We start from the raw sequence: 15700 nt of genomic DNA on the forward strand, positions 1-15700 counted from the left end.
TCTTCACGTGTCTGGAAAGGCTTTCCAGGATGAGTTGCTCCTTCCCCTTCCCAGTGATCGAGGTGAGGAGGACCAGCCTGCTGTTGCCCCCATTCTCCTTTGTGCCTTTTGGGAAGACAGGAGTGACAATGACTTTCTTCCTGGACTCAGGAGCCTCTCCCAGTTGTCGCGACCTTTCAAAGATAATGGAGAGTGGCCTCTTCTACGGGTCTTTCTTGGCTGAGTGCTTCACGTGCTTCCTGGCAGCAGGAAGATAGCACGGGTATCTGCAGGTGAGCTCCCTGTTACCTGAGTACCTGACTGGCCAGAAGCCAGAAGATCGCTTGCATGTTGACTGTGAGTCTGCCTCTGGCTCTGCAGGCAATGGGCCATCCACAGGAATATCGCTTGTGCTAAGTGCTCGTCTTCATTCCAGAGTGGATACCACTGCACGGTATATCTTTTCATATCCAAACACTTCTTGGTCCAAAGGAAGCGGACAGTCCCTGAGAGGGAGATCTGAGAACATGCGGGCATGACAGTGTCAAAAACGGCCGTCCGGCAATCACAAAGCAATAGGAGAACCCACGGGGAATGACGCTGTCAGAAGTTGCCTCTTCCCTTTGTTTAGCGAGTGGGGGCTTCCTTGCCTGACGTGCTTCTGGGTACACAGGTAGGGTTGGCTGGTCCTGGCAGCCAATCACAGGTCTGCCTGAGAGCAGGTGGGTACGACGGGGTCCAGAAATGGCTGTCAGCCAATCACAGAGCAGTAGGAAAACATGGTGGTTATGGTGCTATTTAATAAGAAAATGGCAGCTGAAAGAAAATGGTGCCCCCCGTGTATGTAGGGGAAGGTACGTCCTGGTCACGTGTACTTCATCATTCATCACTGCCGGCATGGGCATTCACCAAAGCAATCATCCATCACCAAAACCAGTGGCAGCACAAGGCAGATTTTAGCCCAGGAACACGTAATGCACGGAGTCCTGCAACACAAATTGCTTACTGGCACACAGCATGGAATGTGGCAGATGCTCATATCCGTCCAACTTCTATAGACCAAGAAACTTGTGCTAGAAATGATCCACCTGGCCTATTGGAACATTATATAGACAGAGAATTGTTACCCTAGCATTGCCTGCTTTTTACTTGCTGATGGCTGAGCTACCACTACACACGTCTACAAGCCATGGACCTATCCAGTGCCTAGGAAGAAACCCAGGCTGGTTGCTGTGCCTTTTTAATTCAACCAAAGGGTACATCATGCAACCACACGTTAACCCAGGACAGTGTGATCGTGACTCTGACTGGGGCAGGCTCCGACCGCTCTACCTCAGCGTTATGCCCTCTGGTATTCCCCATGGGCACTGTATTGGCTAGCCATGGCAAGGTTTTGGTAGTGGAGGGGTCAGGGGGTGCTGCAGAATGGCCTCTGTGGGAAGAGATAAGGGGCTGCCCTGTGTCAGACACAGCCAGTTCCAGCTCCACAGTGGACCCACCGCACAAGACAGCTGAGCCGCCGTCAACATTGGTGGCCCCTCTGTGAAAACATATTCCAGAAAGGGCAGAAAACGACAGGCAGAGAGAGGTGGGAGGAAAAAACAGAGTGGGTAAGAGCAGAGACACGTCCTGCTTGGACAGGTAAAGGAGTTTGGTGTGAAGCACTGAAGTTGTCCCGGCACAGGGGAGAGGAAAGGCGATGTTTTGTGTTTGTCTTTTTGTTTCTCACTACTTGCATCCGTTTTAAGTGGCCAAGAATTGATTTTGCCCAAGTCAAGCCTGATTTTCCCACAAGAGTTTTGGCTAAGCCGTGTCCGTGTGTTTATCTTGAGCCATGAGATTTCTCATTGTGTTTTCAGTGCTCTGCATCGCCCTGCGGGTGGGGAAAGCAGTGAGCAGCTGGGTGGGCGTTTGTCTGTGCTTAAACCACCACAGGTACGTACACGCAAACGCACCTGCACCTGCATAGTACGTGCGCAGCTGGCCCACATATGAACGCAGATGGGGAGCGTGACCATTACCAGCATCCAGGAGCTGGAGTTTCCGTAGCCAACAGCTCAGAGGCAGAGAAGGACACCCACGTGCCAGCAGGTTGAGGTCGTGTGTATGTGTGCAGGGGGCTGGAAGGAGGAGGCGGGAGAGTCTGTGAAGCGGGGGAGCAGGCAAGAGGGCAGTTGGTGACCTGGCAGAGCAGGAGGCAGGCAAGAGTGGGACGTGGAGGAGCAGGAGGGAGGCCAGGCTCTGGGCTGGAGGAGCAGTAGGCAGCAGTGCATCCAGGAGCGTTGGTGGTATAGTGGTGAGCATAGCTGCCTTCCAAGCAGTTGACCCGGGTTTGATTCCTGGCCAATGCAGACCAACTTTCCTTCCTCCTGGCTCCACAGTGCCTTCCCCATTTAGCAACAGCAGGCTGCAGGGGCTGCTTTGTACCATTCTGAGATTTCAGGCAGTGTTGAAGCACTGCAGCAGGTGCCCAGAGAACCTTGGGATTCTCCATGCCTGGGTATCACACTTGGGTTTCAGTGGGGCTCAGGCACTGTGCTACCTGCTCTAGCTTTGGGGCTAGCCCTGCTTTGAGCAGGCATTTGGACTAGTGACCACCTGAGATGCCTTACAGTCTACCTCCTTCCATGAAGCAACAAGTCCCAGAGAGATCTGTGCCCTCCTTCCTCTGCACCATGCGCAATAAGTGAGCCTCTTCCCCACAGGAATGGGAGCTCAGTCGTTGCTCTGCACTTGGCGCATCCTCTGTGCTTTCACCATGACTCTCCAGCCCCTTTCCCACAGACTGGCTCCTTGAGATCGGCACAGCACTGACCCAGAGGTTGGTGTGGCAGAGCCCTCCTTGCCCAGCCTTCCCAGCTCCGAGGAGGGAAGAAGGAAGCACCCTTGTTGTCCCAGGAACAGTTCACGAGGCAGGACTGTGGGCCAAATGCTTAGCTTGCCATCTCCTGCGGCCCTGGAGGAATGGAGGAAGTCATGGGAAAGGTAGATGTGTGCCTGGAGCCCCTTGACATGGTGTTGGCATGTGCAGAGAAGTAATTTGTGATGGTTCGTTTGGTTGCTCCCGTGAAGGAGTGCCTTGGCCTTTGCAAGGAGATGCCCCTGTGCTGGCTACTGTGCAGTCCTGTAGTGCGTGTAGGTGCTGCAGTCACCTGTCAGCCGCCCTTGGTGGGAGCAAGGCAAAGGTGCTCCCAGGATACATCTCCCCCTGCAGCAGTGCCAGGAGGAGGCTGGCTGAGGTGGGGTGGCTCTGGCAGCTGCAAGGGGGTAGAGCGGCAGAGGCAATACTGATTGAAGCAATGGGTCAGGATGGCCGAGTGGTCTAAGGCGCTGCATCCAGGTTGCAGTCTCCCTGGGAGACGTGGGTTCGAGTCCCACTCCTGACAGGCTTGTCTTTCTCTTGCTTTCCTTACCCCCCCGAGGGGTTGGCCTTGCTCCTCTAGGCGTTCTGTGGGTTAGGTCTTGCTGCATATCCCAACCGCCACCACTGCCGGTGGCTTAGAAGAGAAATGCTGCTAGAGAGTCCCTCTGCAGTTCCTTTTTCCACTCTCCCCTATAAAACGTGCATTCTGCATGCCTCTCACCTAGATTGTGGACCTTTGGGCATTCTTCAAACATTCACCCACAAAATCCTCTCTCCCTGCTTCTGCTTTCCCCTCCAACAACCCTTCTGGTTGGAAGGAATTTCAGGGAGAGTGCATCCTCCTGCTTCTGGCAGGCTCCCACCAGCTGATCAGTGCTTTGTCCTTTTGGGTCATAAAATACCTTCAGGACAGACGTTTCACAGCCTCTCTGGACCCCTGTTCCCACGCTTAGGCACCCTCCGGGTGATCATCTGTGTTTGTGTAGCCAGTCACAAACCGCCTGCTCAACTTCTGACGATGGCGCTCATCCTCCAGCCATCGCAGTAGCCTCCTGGAGTAGGAACCAGGAGGCTCCTATTAGATCCCTGCTAAGCATTTTCTTCTCCCAGCTGAGCAAGCCTTGGGTCCTCAGCCTATCCTCACAAGGCCAGAGCCCCCCGCCCTGACTATCCTAGCGATCCTCCGCAGAATGTGCTCCAGTATATCATCACCATTCCTTGGTTCCCTAGATAGTCCTTCTCCCCCCGTTTTGGAGATGGGGCAACTTTTCCCTCTCCTTTGTCATCAGGGAGCTCCTCTGCCCTCTGCTCCCAAAGCTGGAGAGCCCCTGCGATGCATCCTTCCCTCTTTCAGGCCCAGTGGCACACTCTGTAGGTGGCAATCCAGGATGTGGCATTGACCAGCAGGATTTCAACACCCAGAAAGTTTCCCTGAGCTGGCAGTTCCTCACCAGCAAACAGGGACAGCACCAGTGGGAAGAGGGACCGGTGGGAGTAAAGGCCCACCAGTAAGAGGCCAATGTGGGCATGGCAGGCTCTCTCCAACACTGCTGACAGGACAGAGGCATCTTCACACAATCCCACCACAGGTTGCACGAGCACTGGTGGCATTTTTCAGAAGGACCCCAGTCAGGAAGTATGAGCCACAGAAGAGGTCCTCCTGTGCACACAGGAGGAGGAAGAGGAAGAGGGGACATGCACAGGGTGGTATCAGAGCATGCCGGAGCATGTCGGGGTTCATGCTGAAGGAGCTGGGATTGTTCATCCTGGAGAATAGAGGGTGAGGGGGCTTCTGCTATATTAAGGTAGCTCTCTGGCTTGCCAAGGCCTGCCCTTAGCCAGAAATTTCTTGGGAGTGCAGGACACAGGAGTGGCTTGGCCTCCTGCGTGAGCCAGCCTGGCCTGAGCTGCAGCTCCCAGGAGCTGGGGAGCTCTGGGAGATCTCTGGCTGCCCATTGAAGCCTGTAAGGGGGGCACAAAGTGTCCTCCCCGCAGTGTCCCGCAGGGAGGAGCAGCATCGGAGGCTGCAGTGGACGGAACATTTGCCGTGACCTTGAGGAAGCAAACAGTCTGGGGAGCACGGGCAGCCCCAGCAGGCAGTGCTGCCAGGAAGGAAACCAAGGACAAAATACCCCAAGCAAGGAAGCTGCCTTGTGGGCACTGGCACACACAACCCACTGGCCCAGAACCCTTTCTCCCCAAGTGCTGGGTGAGACTAGCAGAGCCCCAGGAAGACCCTCCATTGCTTGGAGAAACGCTGTCTCAGCCCCAGAAGGGACATCCCTCCTCCTGCAGCGGCACAGCTTCTGCATGGGAAAGGGCTGTCCCTTTCCCCGTGCTCCAGCCCCTGGAGTGTGGGGGGGGTCCCTCCACCTCTTTGCAAGACCTTCAGAGACTGGGCCCTGCTCTTGCTGCTCCCAGACACTCCTCCCACCCTGCTCGGTCCTGCAGATCCCAGGGATGGATGAGGAAAGCCCTCAGCGATGCTGCTTCTCTGGGACATGCTTTCAGATTTGTGACTCTGTGGAAATTCAACCCTTCTCCAGTGACTAGGTGTTTCTCACGCCCTCTCTGAATGTAACTCTCCATTTGAAATCTTGGGCTTGGGCACGGCAGCCTGGTCTGTCCTGTGGGTTCAGAAGCACCAGCTGCCAGCCCAGTGCTTTGGGCAGTCCAAAGGTACCAGGCGGTTGCGTCCTCAGTGTCCCGGGCTAAGTGTGAGATCCAGCAGAGTGTCTCCGCATGTGTTTCCTCCCGTCTGACTGCTGGGAGGAAGGGCCCTGCTCTCAACACACAGGCTCAAACCCTGCCACAAGGAGGATAGCTCCAGTGCAGCTTCTCCCCACTGTGTGAGTGGACCCTTGGCCAGGTGGACCCAGGGCATGTGGGAGAGCTGCCTTGAGCTAATAGTAGAATTCACCGAAGTCTGGACCAGTCTGGAGCAGCCTCAGGAGAGAAAAACCTCATTCTCACTGCGGGAAGGGCCGCTTTGGGGCAGAAGGGGACAGCGTGTCCTGCAAAAGAGGACCAGGCTCTGAAGTCAGCCAGGACTGTCCCAGCAGAGGAAGGCAGTCCAGCTTGTGCAACCCATAACAAGCTGCCTTGGGTCCTCCTGCCAGCTCTTCCCTCTGTTGAACCACATCCGACAGCGTGTCCTGCAAAAGAGGACCAGGCTCTGAAGTCAGCCAGGACTGTCCCAGCAGAGGAAGGCAGTCCAGCTTGTGCAACCCATAACAAGCTGCCTTGGGTCCTCCTGCCAGCTCTTCCCTCTGTTGAACAACATCCCCTGCCCTCTCTCTTGGTCGCCCCCTTCGGCAAGGTCAGGAGCTTGGTTAGGACCGCAACCAAGAGTAAGGATATGTGGTTAGCGGCTGCTTAGTATGAGGTACAACGTGAGAACAGGACAGGCAATAACTCCATAACACGATTTAGTGGGCATGGATGATGGTTGGACTCGATGATCTTGAAGGTCTCTTCAAACATAAATGATTCTATGATTAGCAGCCTTGCCTTGCTGTCAGGGCAATGGTTTAATGCACTCTCATCTTCCGTCCTTTCCTGTGCTCCCAGCCCTGGGACTGACACCAGTGCCCCTTCTGCTGCCCTGTGCCCACCAGCCGTCTGCAGCTTTCCTGAGCGCTGGACCTCGCCCCCTCTCTGCTCCCTTGGTCTTGATGGCTGCTCCTGGATGAGGGCGTCCAGCAGTGGCTCAGAGAATCACACAACACCTGAGGTGGAGAGCCTGCACTCCAAGCCTGGCTCAAAGCAGCCTCAAGTGGAGGAGGCTATTCAGGGCCTTGTCTGCTTGGATGTGGGACACCTCCAAAGATGGAGACGCTACAACACTCCCTGGGCAACCGTTTCCCGTCTTTCATTACCACTGTGTGTGGCAGTACTTGTATTCCCACCCCTGTCCATTGCTTCTGGTGCCATCCATTTCTCTGAGGCTTTTCTGTCTTTCTCTTGCCTGCTTGTTTATTTTTGGTGCTCTGGTATCAGTTCAGGGAGCTCCACCCACAACTGGCAGTGCCCCGTGCATGGGGACAGACTCACGGTCGTGGGAGAGAGCAGATTCTCCCTCTGCCTTTATCCTGGGGTCGGCTGGGATAGAGTTTACTTTCACAAGGAGCTGGAGGGGGCCCAGCCAGGACAGCTGACCCGAACTAGCCAAGGGGGTATTCGATACCGTATGATGTCATGCTCAGTATATAACTGGGGGAGCTGGCGGTGGGGGGGGTGAAGGGATCACAGCTCAGAAATGGGCTGAGCATCAGGTTCTGTGCGGTGAGCAATTGCACTGTGCGTCACATGCTTTATATATTCATTGGACAGCAAGCAGCCGTGTGGTGCTTACTTGCCAGCTGGGCTTAACCCACGACATCCTTGCAGCTATGTTGGTGAACGAAGCGGGGAGGAGAACAAACCACCACGAGACTCCAGCTGTGCTGCACAGAGTTTTTAATGAGAAGGAGGAGATGCAGTGGCACGGAACAGAGACCGAGAAACACGTCTACAGGGTTCAGGGAGGCACAGAGAATGGCCCATTTCCCAAGAACAAGCTCCAGGCAAAGCGCTTGCCTTTCCCCATTCCGATTGAGCCGGTGGCAATGCCAGCCCACCAAGAGCAGGCCCTATCTCCGGCACACTCCCTGCGTCAGCAGGAGGTTCAGCAAAGCAGAAGAGAGCGAGCCCTTTCCTGAGGAGCTCAGAGCAAAGCAGAGCCACAGGAGACACGGCGAGGCCTGCAGTGCAGCGAGGAGCAGCAGGCACAGGTGCCTTCTGCCCGGTGGGATGAGGACACTCAGCCCACCTGCAAGCTGTGGCTACGCTCCTGCTGCTGCAGGATCCCTGTCTTCCTTGGTGCTCCAAAGGGGATGATCTGCTGGCTTCAGCAGTTCAGACCGCAGCGGGTGGGAGGCAGACACAGCCCTGACCCCCCCAGACCAAGGGAGCCCCCAGAAGAGATGGGAACCCCTCCGGCGCTGAGGGAGCTCCCAACAGCAGCTGACAGGGAGGATCCCACGGCTGTGCTCTGAGGGAAAGAGGTGAGGATGGGGCCCGGCAGGGTCACCACCACCGGAGAGGCCTGGATGGCCACCGTCGAATCAGCGCAGCGGGCGACACAGGGCTCACTGCAGCTGCTTGCAAGTGGGGTTGGGCCGGAGGCGCCGCAGGGCGTTGGGAGACAGGGTCTCAAGCAAGACATCTCTCGGCGAGGCAGGCAAAGCTGAAACACAGAGCAGGCAGGGAGCATGAACCTCAATAGCAGTCTGTCTGTCTTTTCCTCAGCTCTCTCCGTGGAGACTCTGTGGTTTCAAAACTCCCGGTACGCCTACGTTTGCCACGGCCATCATCGTGCCCTCCGAGTTGCACGGCACAGGAAGGCTCACCCACTTTTGGAATAGGCCCCAGCGCAGTGGCTTTAAAGCGCCTGTGGAAAGACTGATCATACCCCATCTCCATTGTGGCTTTGAAGATGGCACTGGATGCACTTGGCCATTTGGTTAGAGATGGCCTCCTGCAGGTGCACGTTCTGTGGGGCAGACCGCCCTGCAGCTGAGCCCCATGGATCCCCTTCTGCTTGAAAGAGCCCTCCTCCTCCCATGTCTCCCCAGCCACCTCCCCCAAAAGGCAAAGAGATTGCAGCCCTTCAACAGTTGTATGGCAGGGCAAAGCTGAGGCAGCCCAACTATCAGCCTCAGTAGCCACCAAGACAGCAGTTCAGCTCACAGAGAGAGATGGAGGGGACTCAGGCTTACCTTGCTCCTCGAGGAAAGGGAGGCAAGACAGGAGGATGCAGAGCCTGGAGCAGCGCAGGCTTTTATGCTGTGTCCCAGAGCCCTGGCGGGGGGGCCACAAACATTCCTTGCTCATGAAGCCTCTCCACACCTAGTAATTGCAGCTTGCCAAGGCCTCTCTGGTGATTAAGCCCTTGCCTCTTTCACCCAAAATGTTTTCCTCTCACTGCGTATCGTCTGACATCAATATAATTAATTTGTGTCCAGCTCTGCTAAGACCTGTTTGCTCCGAGGTCTCAGGCTAGCTGTGCAGAGATTTTAAGTGACTGTGTCCTTCCCACAGCCAAATTAACCTGTTTTCCTCAGCAAGGTCATCCCAGATGCCAAAGGCCTAGACGGCCTGCTTTTGAGCAGAGGCTGAGCGCAGTGAGCCAAAAGATCGTGGCTCTTTCTCCTGGGTCAGGGATGGGGTGGCCCATTCCATGCATTTCAAACTACAAAGGGACATCGGATCAGTCTCCCAGAGCACCTGGGAGTCACATGAGCCCTTGAGCAACCACCAAAAGGCACTGCCTTGGAAGACAGCAAATGCGGGAGGTTGCATAGAACCACCAGTTGATTCAGGAAGGATGCTAAAATGTGTGGAAAATCCCATGAGGAAAGCGACACTTTGGGACTATAAGCTCTGGTATCCCTGGTACGCCTGAGGCTGGGGCAACGTGTCCACTGAAGTCCACTGCAGGGTGACTCATGTTTGCCTGGAGTTCAGGGTTTTTCCCAACTCCTCCACATCATGATGACTCCCAGGTGCTCTGGGAGACTGATCCGATGTCTCTTTGTAGTTTGAAATGCATGGAATGGGCCAGCCCATCCCTCACCCAGGAAAAAGGGTTGTGAGCTTTTGACTCCCTGCCCTGAGCCTCTCCTCAAAAGCAGGCCATTGAGGCTTCTGGGATGACCTTGCTAAGCAAAACAGGTGAATTTGGGCGTGGGTCTCTTTCAGAGAAGGAAGCGGGCATCTCTTTGATCACAAAACCATGCTGTGGTAGAGCCTGATGAGCGTAAGCTAGGTCCTCCTGGCTGTCACTCCGGCCCACAGGGGTCTTCCTTCCAGCCCACAAAGGACTTCCTTTGACGTTGAGGTTTGCCACATCCCTGGTGAGATGAGGCTCTTCTCCCATATGGGATTGTGCAGTCTTGATGTTCTGCTTAAATTTACTCACAGTCTCCTGTGTGTCTACTAGGTGTTGAGATGCTTCATGAGCAAGGAATGTTTGTGCCCCCCCCGCCAGGGCTCTGGGACACAGCATAAAAGCCTGCGCTGCTCCAGGCTCTGCATCCTCCTGTCTTGCCTCCCTTTCCTCGAGGAGCAAGGTAAGCCTGAGTCCCCTCCATCTCTCTCTGTGAGCTGAACTGCTGTCTTGGTGGCTACTGAGGCTGATAGTTGGGCTGCCTCAGCTTTGCCCTGCCATACAACTGTTGAAGGGCTGCAATCTCTTTGCCTTTTGGGGGAGGTGGCTGGGGAGACATGGGAGGAGGAGGGCTCTTTCAAGCAGAAGGGGATCCATGGGGCTCAGCTGCAGGGCGGTCTGCCCCACAGAACGTGCACCTGCAGGAGGCCATCTCTAACCAAATGGCCAAGTGCATCCAGTGCCATCTTCAAAGCCACAATGGAGATGGGGTATGATCAGTCTTTCCACAGGCGCTTTAAAGCCACTGCGCTGGGGCCTATTCCAAAAGTGGGTGAGCCTTCCTGTGCCGTGCAACTCGGAGGGCACGATGATGGCCGTGGCAAACGTAGGCGTACCGGGAGTTTTGAAACCACAGAGTCTCCACGGAGAGAGCTGAGGAAAAGACAGACAGACTGCTATTGAGGTTCATGCTCCCTGCCTGCTCTGTGTTTCAGCTTTGCCTGCCTCGCCGAGAGATGTCTTGCTTGAGACCCTGTCTCCCAACGCCCTGCGGCGCCTCCGGCCCAACCCCACTTGCAAGCAGCTGCAGTGAGCCCTGTGTCGCCCGCTGCGCTGATTCGACGGTGGCCATCCAGGCCTCTCCGGTGGTGGTGACCCTGCCGGGCCCCATCCTCACCTCTTTCCCTCAGAGCACAGCCGTGGGATCCTCGCTGTCAGCTGCTGTTGGGAGCTCCCTCAGCGCCGGAGGGGTTCCCATCTCTTCTGGGGGCTCCCTTGGTCTGGGGGGGTCAGGGCTGTGTCTGCCTCCCACCCGCTGCGGTCTGAACTGCTGAAGCCAGCAGATCATCCCCTTTGGAGCACCAAGGAAGACAGGGATCCTGCAGCAGCAGGAGCGTAGCCACAGCTTGCAGGTGGGCTGAGTGTCCTCATCCCACCGGGCAGAAGGCACCTGTGCCTGCTGCTCCTCGCTGCACTGCAGGCCTCGCCGTGTCTCCTGAGGCTCTGCTTTGCTCTGAGCTCCTCAGGAAAGGGCTCGCTCTCTTCTGCTTTGCTGAACCTCCTGCTGACGCAGGGAGTGTGCCGGAGATAGGGCCTGCTCTTGGTGGGCTGGCATTGCCACCGGCTCAATCGGAATGGGGAAAGGCAAGCGCTTTGCCTGGAGCTTGTTCTTGGGAAATGGGCCATTCTCTGTGCCTCCCTGAACCCTGTAGACGTGTTTCTCGGTCTCTGTTCCGTGCCACTGCATCTCCTCCTTCTCATTAAAAACTCTGTGCAGCACAGCTGGAGTCTCGTGGTGGTTTGTTCTCCTCCCCGCTTCGTTCACCAACATAGCTGCAAGGATGTCGTGGGTTAAGCCCAGCTGGCAACTAAGCACCACACGGCTGCTTGCTGTCCAATGAATATATAAAGCATGTGACGCACAGTGCAATTGCTCACCGCACAGAACCTGATGCTCAGCCCATTTCTGAGCTGTGATCCCTTCACCCCCCCACCGCCAGCTCCCCCAGTTATATACTGAGCATGACATCATACGGTATCGAATACCCCCTTGGCTAGTTCGGGTCAGCTGTCCTGGCTGGGCCCCCTCCAGCTCCTTGTGAAAGTAAACTCTATCCCAGCCGACCCCAGGATAAAGGCAGAGGGAGAACCTGCTCTCTCCCACGACCGTGAGTCTGTCCCCATGCACGGGGCACTGCCAGTTGTGGGTGGAGCTCCCTGAACTGATACCAGAGCACCAAAAATAAACAAGCAGGCAAGAGAAAGACAGAAAAGCCTCAGAGAAATGGATGGCACCAGAAGCAATGGACAGGGGTGGGAATACAAGTACTGCCACACACAGTGGTAATGAAAGACGGGAAACGGTTGCCCAGGGAGTGTTGTAGCGTCTCCATCTTTGGAGGTGTCCCACATCCAAGCAGACAAGGCCCTGAATAGCCTCCTCCACTTGAGGCTGCTTTGAGCCAGGCTTGGAGTGCAGGCTCTCCACCTCAGGTGTTGTGTGATTCTCTGAGCCACTGCTGGACGCCCTCATCCAGGAGCAGCCATCAAGACCAAGGGAGCAGAGAGGGGGCGAGGTCCAGCGCTCAGGAAAGCTGCAGACGGCTGGTGGGCACAGGGCAGCAGAAGGGGCACTGGTGTCAGTCCCAGGGCTGGGAGCACAGGAAAGGACGGAAGATGAGAGTGCATTAAACCATTGCCCTGACAGCAAGGCAAGGCTGCTAATCATAGAATCATTTATGTTTGAAGAGACCTTCAAGATCATCGAGTCCAACCATCATCCATGCCCACTAAATCGTGTTATGGAGTTATTGCCTGTCCTGTTCTCACGTTGTACCTCATACTAAGCAGCCGCTAACCACATATCCTTACTCTTGGTTGCGGTCCTAGCCAAGCTCCTGACCTTGCCGAAGGGGGCGACCAAGAGAGAGGGCAGGGGATGTTGTTCAACAGAGGGAAGAGCTGGCAGGAGGACCCAAGGCAGCTTGTTATGGGTTGCACAAGCTGGACTGCCTTCCTCTGCTGGGACAGTCCTGGCTGACTTCAGAGCCTGGTCCTCTTTTGCAGGACACGCTGTCGGATGTGGTTCAACAGAGGGAAGAGCTGGCAGGAGGACCCAAGGCAGCTTGTTATGGGTTGCACAAGCTGGACTGCCTTCCTCTGCTGGGACAGTCCTGGCTGACTTCAGAGCCTGGTCCTCTTTTGCAGGACACACTGTCCCCTTCTGCCCCAAAGCGGCCCTTCCCGCAGTGAGAATGAGGTTTTTCTCTCCTGAGGCTGCTCCAGACTGGTCCAGACTTCGGTGAATTCTACTATTAGCTCAAGGCAGCTCTCCCACATGCCCTGGGTCCACCTGGCCAAGGGTCCACGCACACAGTGGGGAGAAGCTGCACTGGAGCTATCCTCCTTGTGGCAGGGTTTGAGCCTGTGTGTTGAGAGCAGGGCCCTTCCTCCCAGCAGTCAGACGGGAGGAAACACATGCGGAGACACTCTGCTGGATCTCACACTTAGCCCGGGACACTGAGGACGCAACCGCCTGGTACCTTTGGACTGCCCAAAGCACTGGGCTGGCAGCTGGTGCTTCTGAACCCACAGGACAGACCAGGCTGCCGTGCCCAAGCCCAAGATTTCAAATGGAGAGTTACATTCAGAGAGGGCGTGAGAAACACCTAGTCACTGGAGAAGGGTTGAATTTCCACAGAGTCACAAATCTGAAAGCATGTCCCAGAGAAGCAGCATCGCTGAGGGCTTTCCTCATCCATCCCTGGGATCTGCAGGACCGAGCAGGGTGGGAGGAGTGTCTGGGAGCAGCAAGAGCAGGGCCCAGTCTCTGAAGGTCTTGCAAAGAGGTGGAGGGACCCCCCCCACACTCCAGGGGCTGGAGCACGGGGAAAGGGACAGCCCTTTCCCATGCAGAAGCTGTGCCGCTGCAGGAGGAGGGATGTCCCTTCTGGGGCTGAGACAGCGTTTCTCCAAGCAATGGAGGGTCTTCCTGGGGCTCTGCTAGTCTCACCCAGCACTTGGGGAGAAAGGGTTCTGGGCCAGTGGGTTGTGTGTGCCAGTGCCCACAAGGCAGCTTCCTTGCTTGGGGTATTTTGTCCTTGGTTTCCTTCCTGGCAGCACTGCCTGCTGGGGCTGCCCGTGCTCCCCAGACTGTTTGCTTCCTCAAGGTCACGGCAAATGTTCCGTCCACTGCAGCCTCCGATGCTGCTCCTCCCTGCGGGACACTGCGGGGAGGACACTTTGTGCCCCCCTTACAGGCTTCAATGGGCAGCCAGAGATCTCCCAGAGCTCCCCAGCTCCTGGGAGCTGCAGCTCAGGCCAGGCTGGCTCACGCAGGAGGCCAAGCCACTCCTGTGTCCTGCACTCCCAAGAAATTTCTGGCTAAGGGCAGGCCTTGGCAAGCCAGAGAGCTACCTTAATATAGCAGAAGCCCCCTCACCCTCTATTCTCCAGGATGAACAATCCCAGCTCCTTCAGCATGAACCCCGACATGCTCCGGCATGCTCTGATACCACCCTGTGCATGTCCCCTCTTCCTCTTCCTCCTCCTGTGTGCACAGGAGGACCTCTTCTGTGGCTCATACTTCCTGACTGGGGTCCTTCTGAAAAATGCCACCAGTGCTCGTGCAACCTGTGGTGGGATTGTGTGAAGATGCCTCTGTCCTGTCAGCAGTGTTGGAGAGAGCCTGCCATGCCCACATTGGCCTCTTACTGGTGGGCCTTTACTCCCACCGGTCCCTCTTCCCACTGGTGCTGTCCCTGTTTGCTGGTGAGGAACTGCCAGCTCAGGGAAACTTTCTGGGTGTTGAAATCCTGCTGGTCAATGCCACATCCTGGATTGCCACCTACAGAGTGTGCCACTGGGCCTGAAAGAGGGAAGGATGCATCGCAGGGGCTCTCCAGCTTTGGGAGCAGAGGGCAGAGGAGCTCCCTGATGACAAAGGAGAGGGAAAAGTTGCCCCATCTCCAAAACGGGGGGAGAAGGACTATCTAGGGAACCAAGGAATGGTGATGATATACTGGAGCACATTCTGCGGAGGATCGCTAGGATAGTCAGGGCGGGGGGCTCTGGCCTTGTGAGGATAGGCTGAGGACCCAAGGCTTGCTCAGCTGGGAGAAGAAAATGCTTAGCAGGGATCTAATAGGAGCCTCCTGGTTCCTACTCCAGGAGGCTACTGCGATGGCTGGAGGATGAGCGCCATCGTCAGAAGTTGAGCAGGCGGTTTGTGACTGGCTACACAAACACAGATGATCACCCGGAGGGTGCCTAAGCGTGGGAACAGGGGTCCAGAGAGGCTGTGAAACGTCTGTCCTGAAGGTATTTTATGACCCAAAAGGACAAAGCACTGATCAGCTGGTGGGAGCCTGCCAGAAGCAGGAGGATGCACTCTCCCTGAAATTCCTTCCAACCAGAAGGGTTGTTGGAGGGGAAAGCAGAAGCAGGGAGAGAGGATTTTGTGGGTGAATGTTTGAAGAATGCCCAAAGGTCCACAATCTAGGTGAGAGGCATGCAGAATGCACGTTGTATAGGGGAGAGTGGAAAAAGGAACTGCAGAGGGACTCTCTAGCAGCATTTCTCTTCTAAGCCACCGGCAGTGGTGGCGGTTGGGATATGCAGCAAGACCTAACCCACAGAACGCCTAGAGGAGCAAGGCCAACCCCTCGGGGGGGTAAGGAAAGCAAGAGAAAGACAAGCCTGTCAGGAGTGGGACTCGAACCCACGTCTCCCAGGGAGACTGCAACCTGGATGCAGCGCCTTAGACCACTCGGCCATCCTGACCCATTGCTTCAATCAGTATTGCCTCTGCCGCTCTACCCCCTTGCAGCTGCCAGAGCCACCCCACCTCAGCCAGCCTCCTCCTGGCACTGCTGCAGGGGGAGATGTATCCTGGGAGCACCTTTGCCTTGCTCCCACCAAGGGCGGCTGACAGGTGACTGCAGCACCTACACGCACTACAGGACTGCACAGTAGCCAGCACAGGGGCATCTCCTTGCAAAGGCCAAGGCACTCCTTCACGGGAGCAACCAAACGAACCATCACAAATTACTTCTCTGCACATGCCAACACCATGTCAAGGGGCTCCAGGCACACATCTACCTTTCCCATGACTTCCTCCATTCCTCCAGGGCCGCAGGAGATGGCAAGCTAAGCATTTGGCCCACAGTCCTGCCTCGTGAACTGTTCCTGGGACAACAAGGGTGCTTCCT

The 15700-nt window shown here is 56.1% G+C and overlaps 3 non-coding genes across 3 annotated transcripts; 2 read left to right on the plus strand and 1 right to left on the minus strand.

Moving 5' to 3' along the window:
* The first annotated feature begins 2258 nt into the window (after positions 1-2258).
* Positions 2259-2330, plus strand: TRNAG-UCC (transfer RNA glycine (anticodon UCC)). The gene has a single exon. It is a non-coding gene; the product is annotated as a tRNA-Gly (tRNA).
* Positions 2331-3282: 952 nt separating this feature from the next.
* TRNAL-CAG (transfer RNA leucine (anticodon CAG)) lies at positions 3283-3365 on the plus strand. The gene has a single exon. It is a non-coding gene; the product is annotated as a tRNA-Leu (tRNA).
* Positions 3366-15189: 11824 nt separating this feature from the next.
* Positions 15190-15272, minus strand: TRNAL-CAG (transfer RNA leucine (anticodon CAG)). The gene has a single exon. It is a non-coding gene; the product is annotated as a tRNA-Leu (tRNA).
* Positions 15273-15700: the final 428 nt, after the last annotated feature.

This window comes from Accipiter gentilis, chromosome 10 (assembly GCF_929443795.1).
Source record: "Accipiter gentilis chromosome 10, bAccGen1.1, whole genome shotgun sequence".
Classification (NCBI taxonomy): domain Eukaryota; kingdom Metazoa; phylum Chordata; class Aves; order Accipitriformes; family Accipitridae; genus Astur; species Astur gentilis.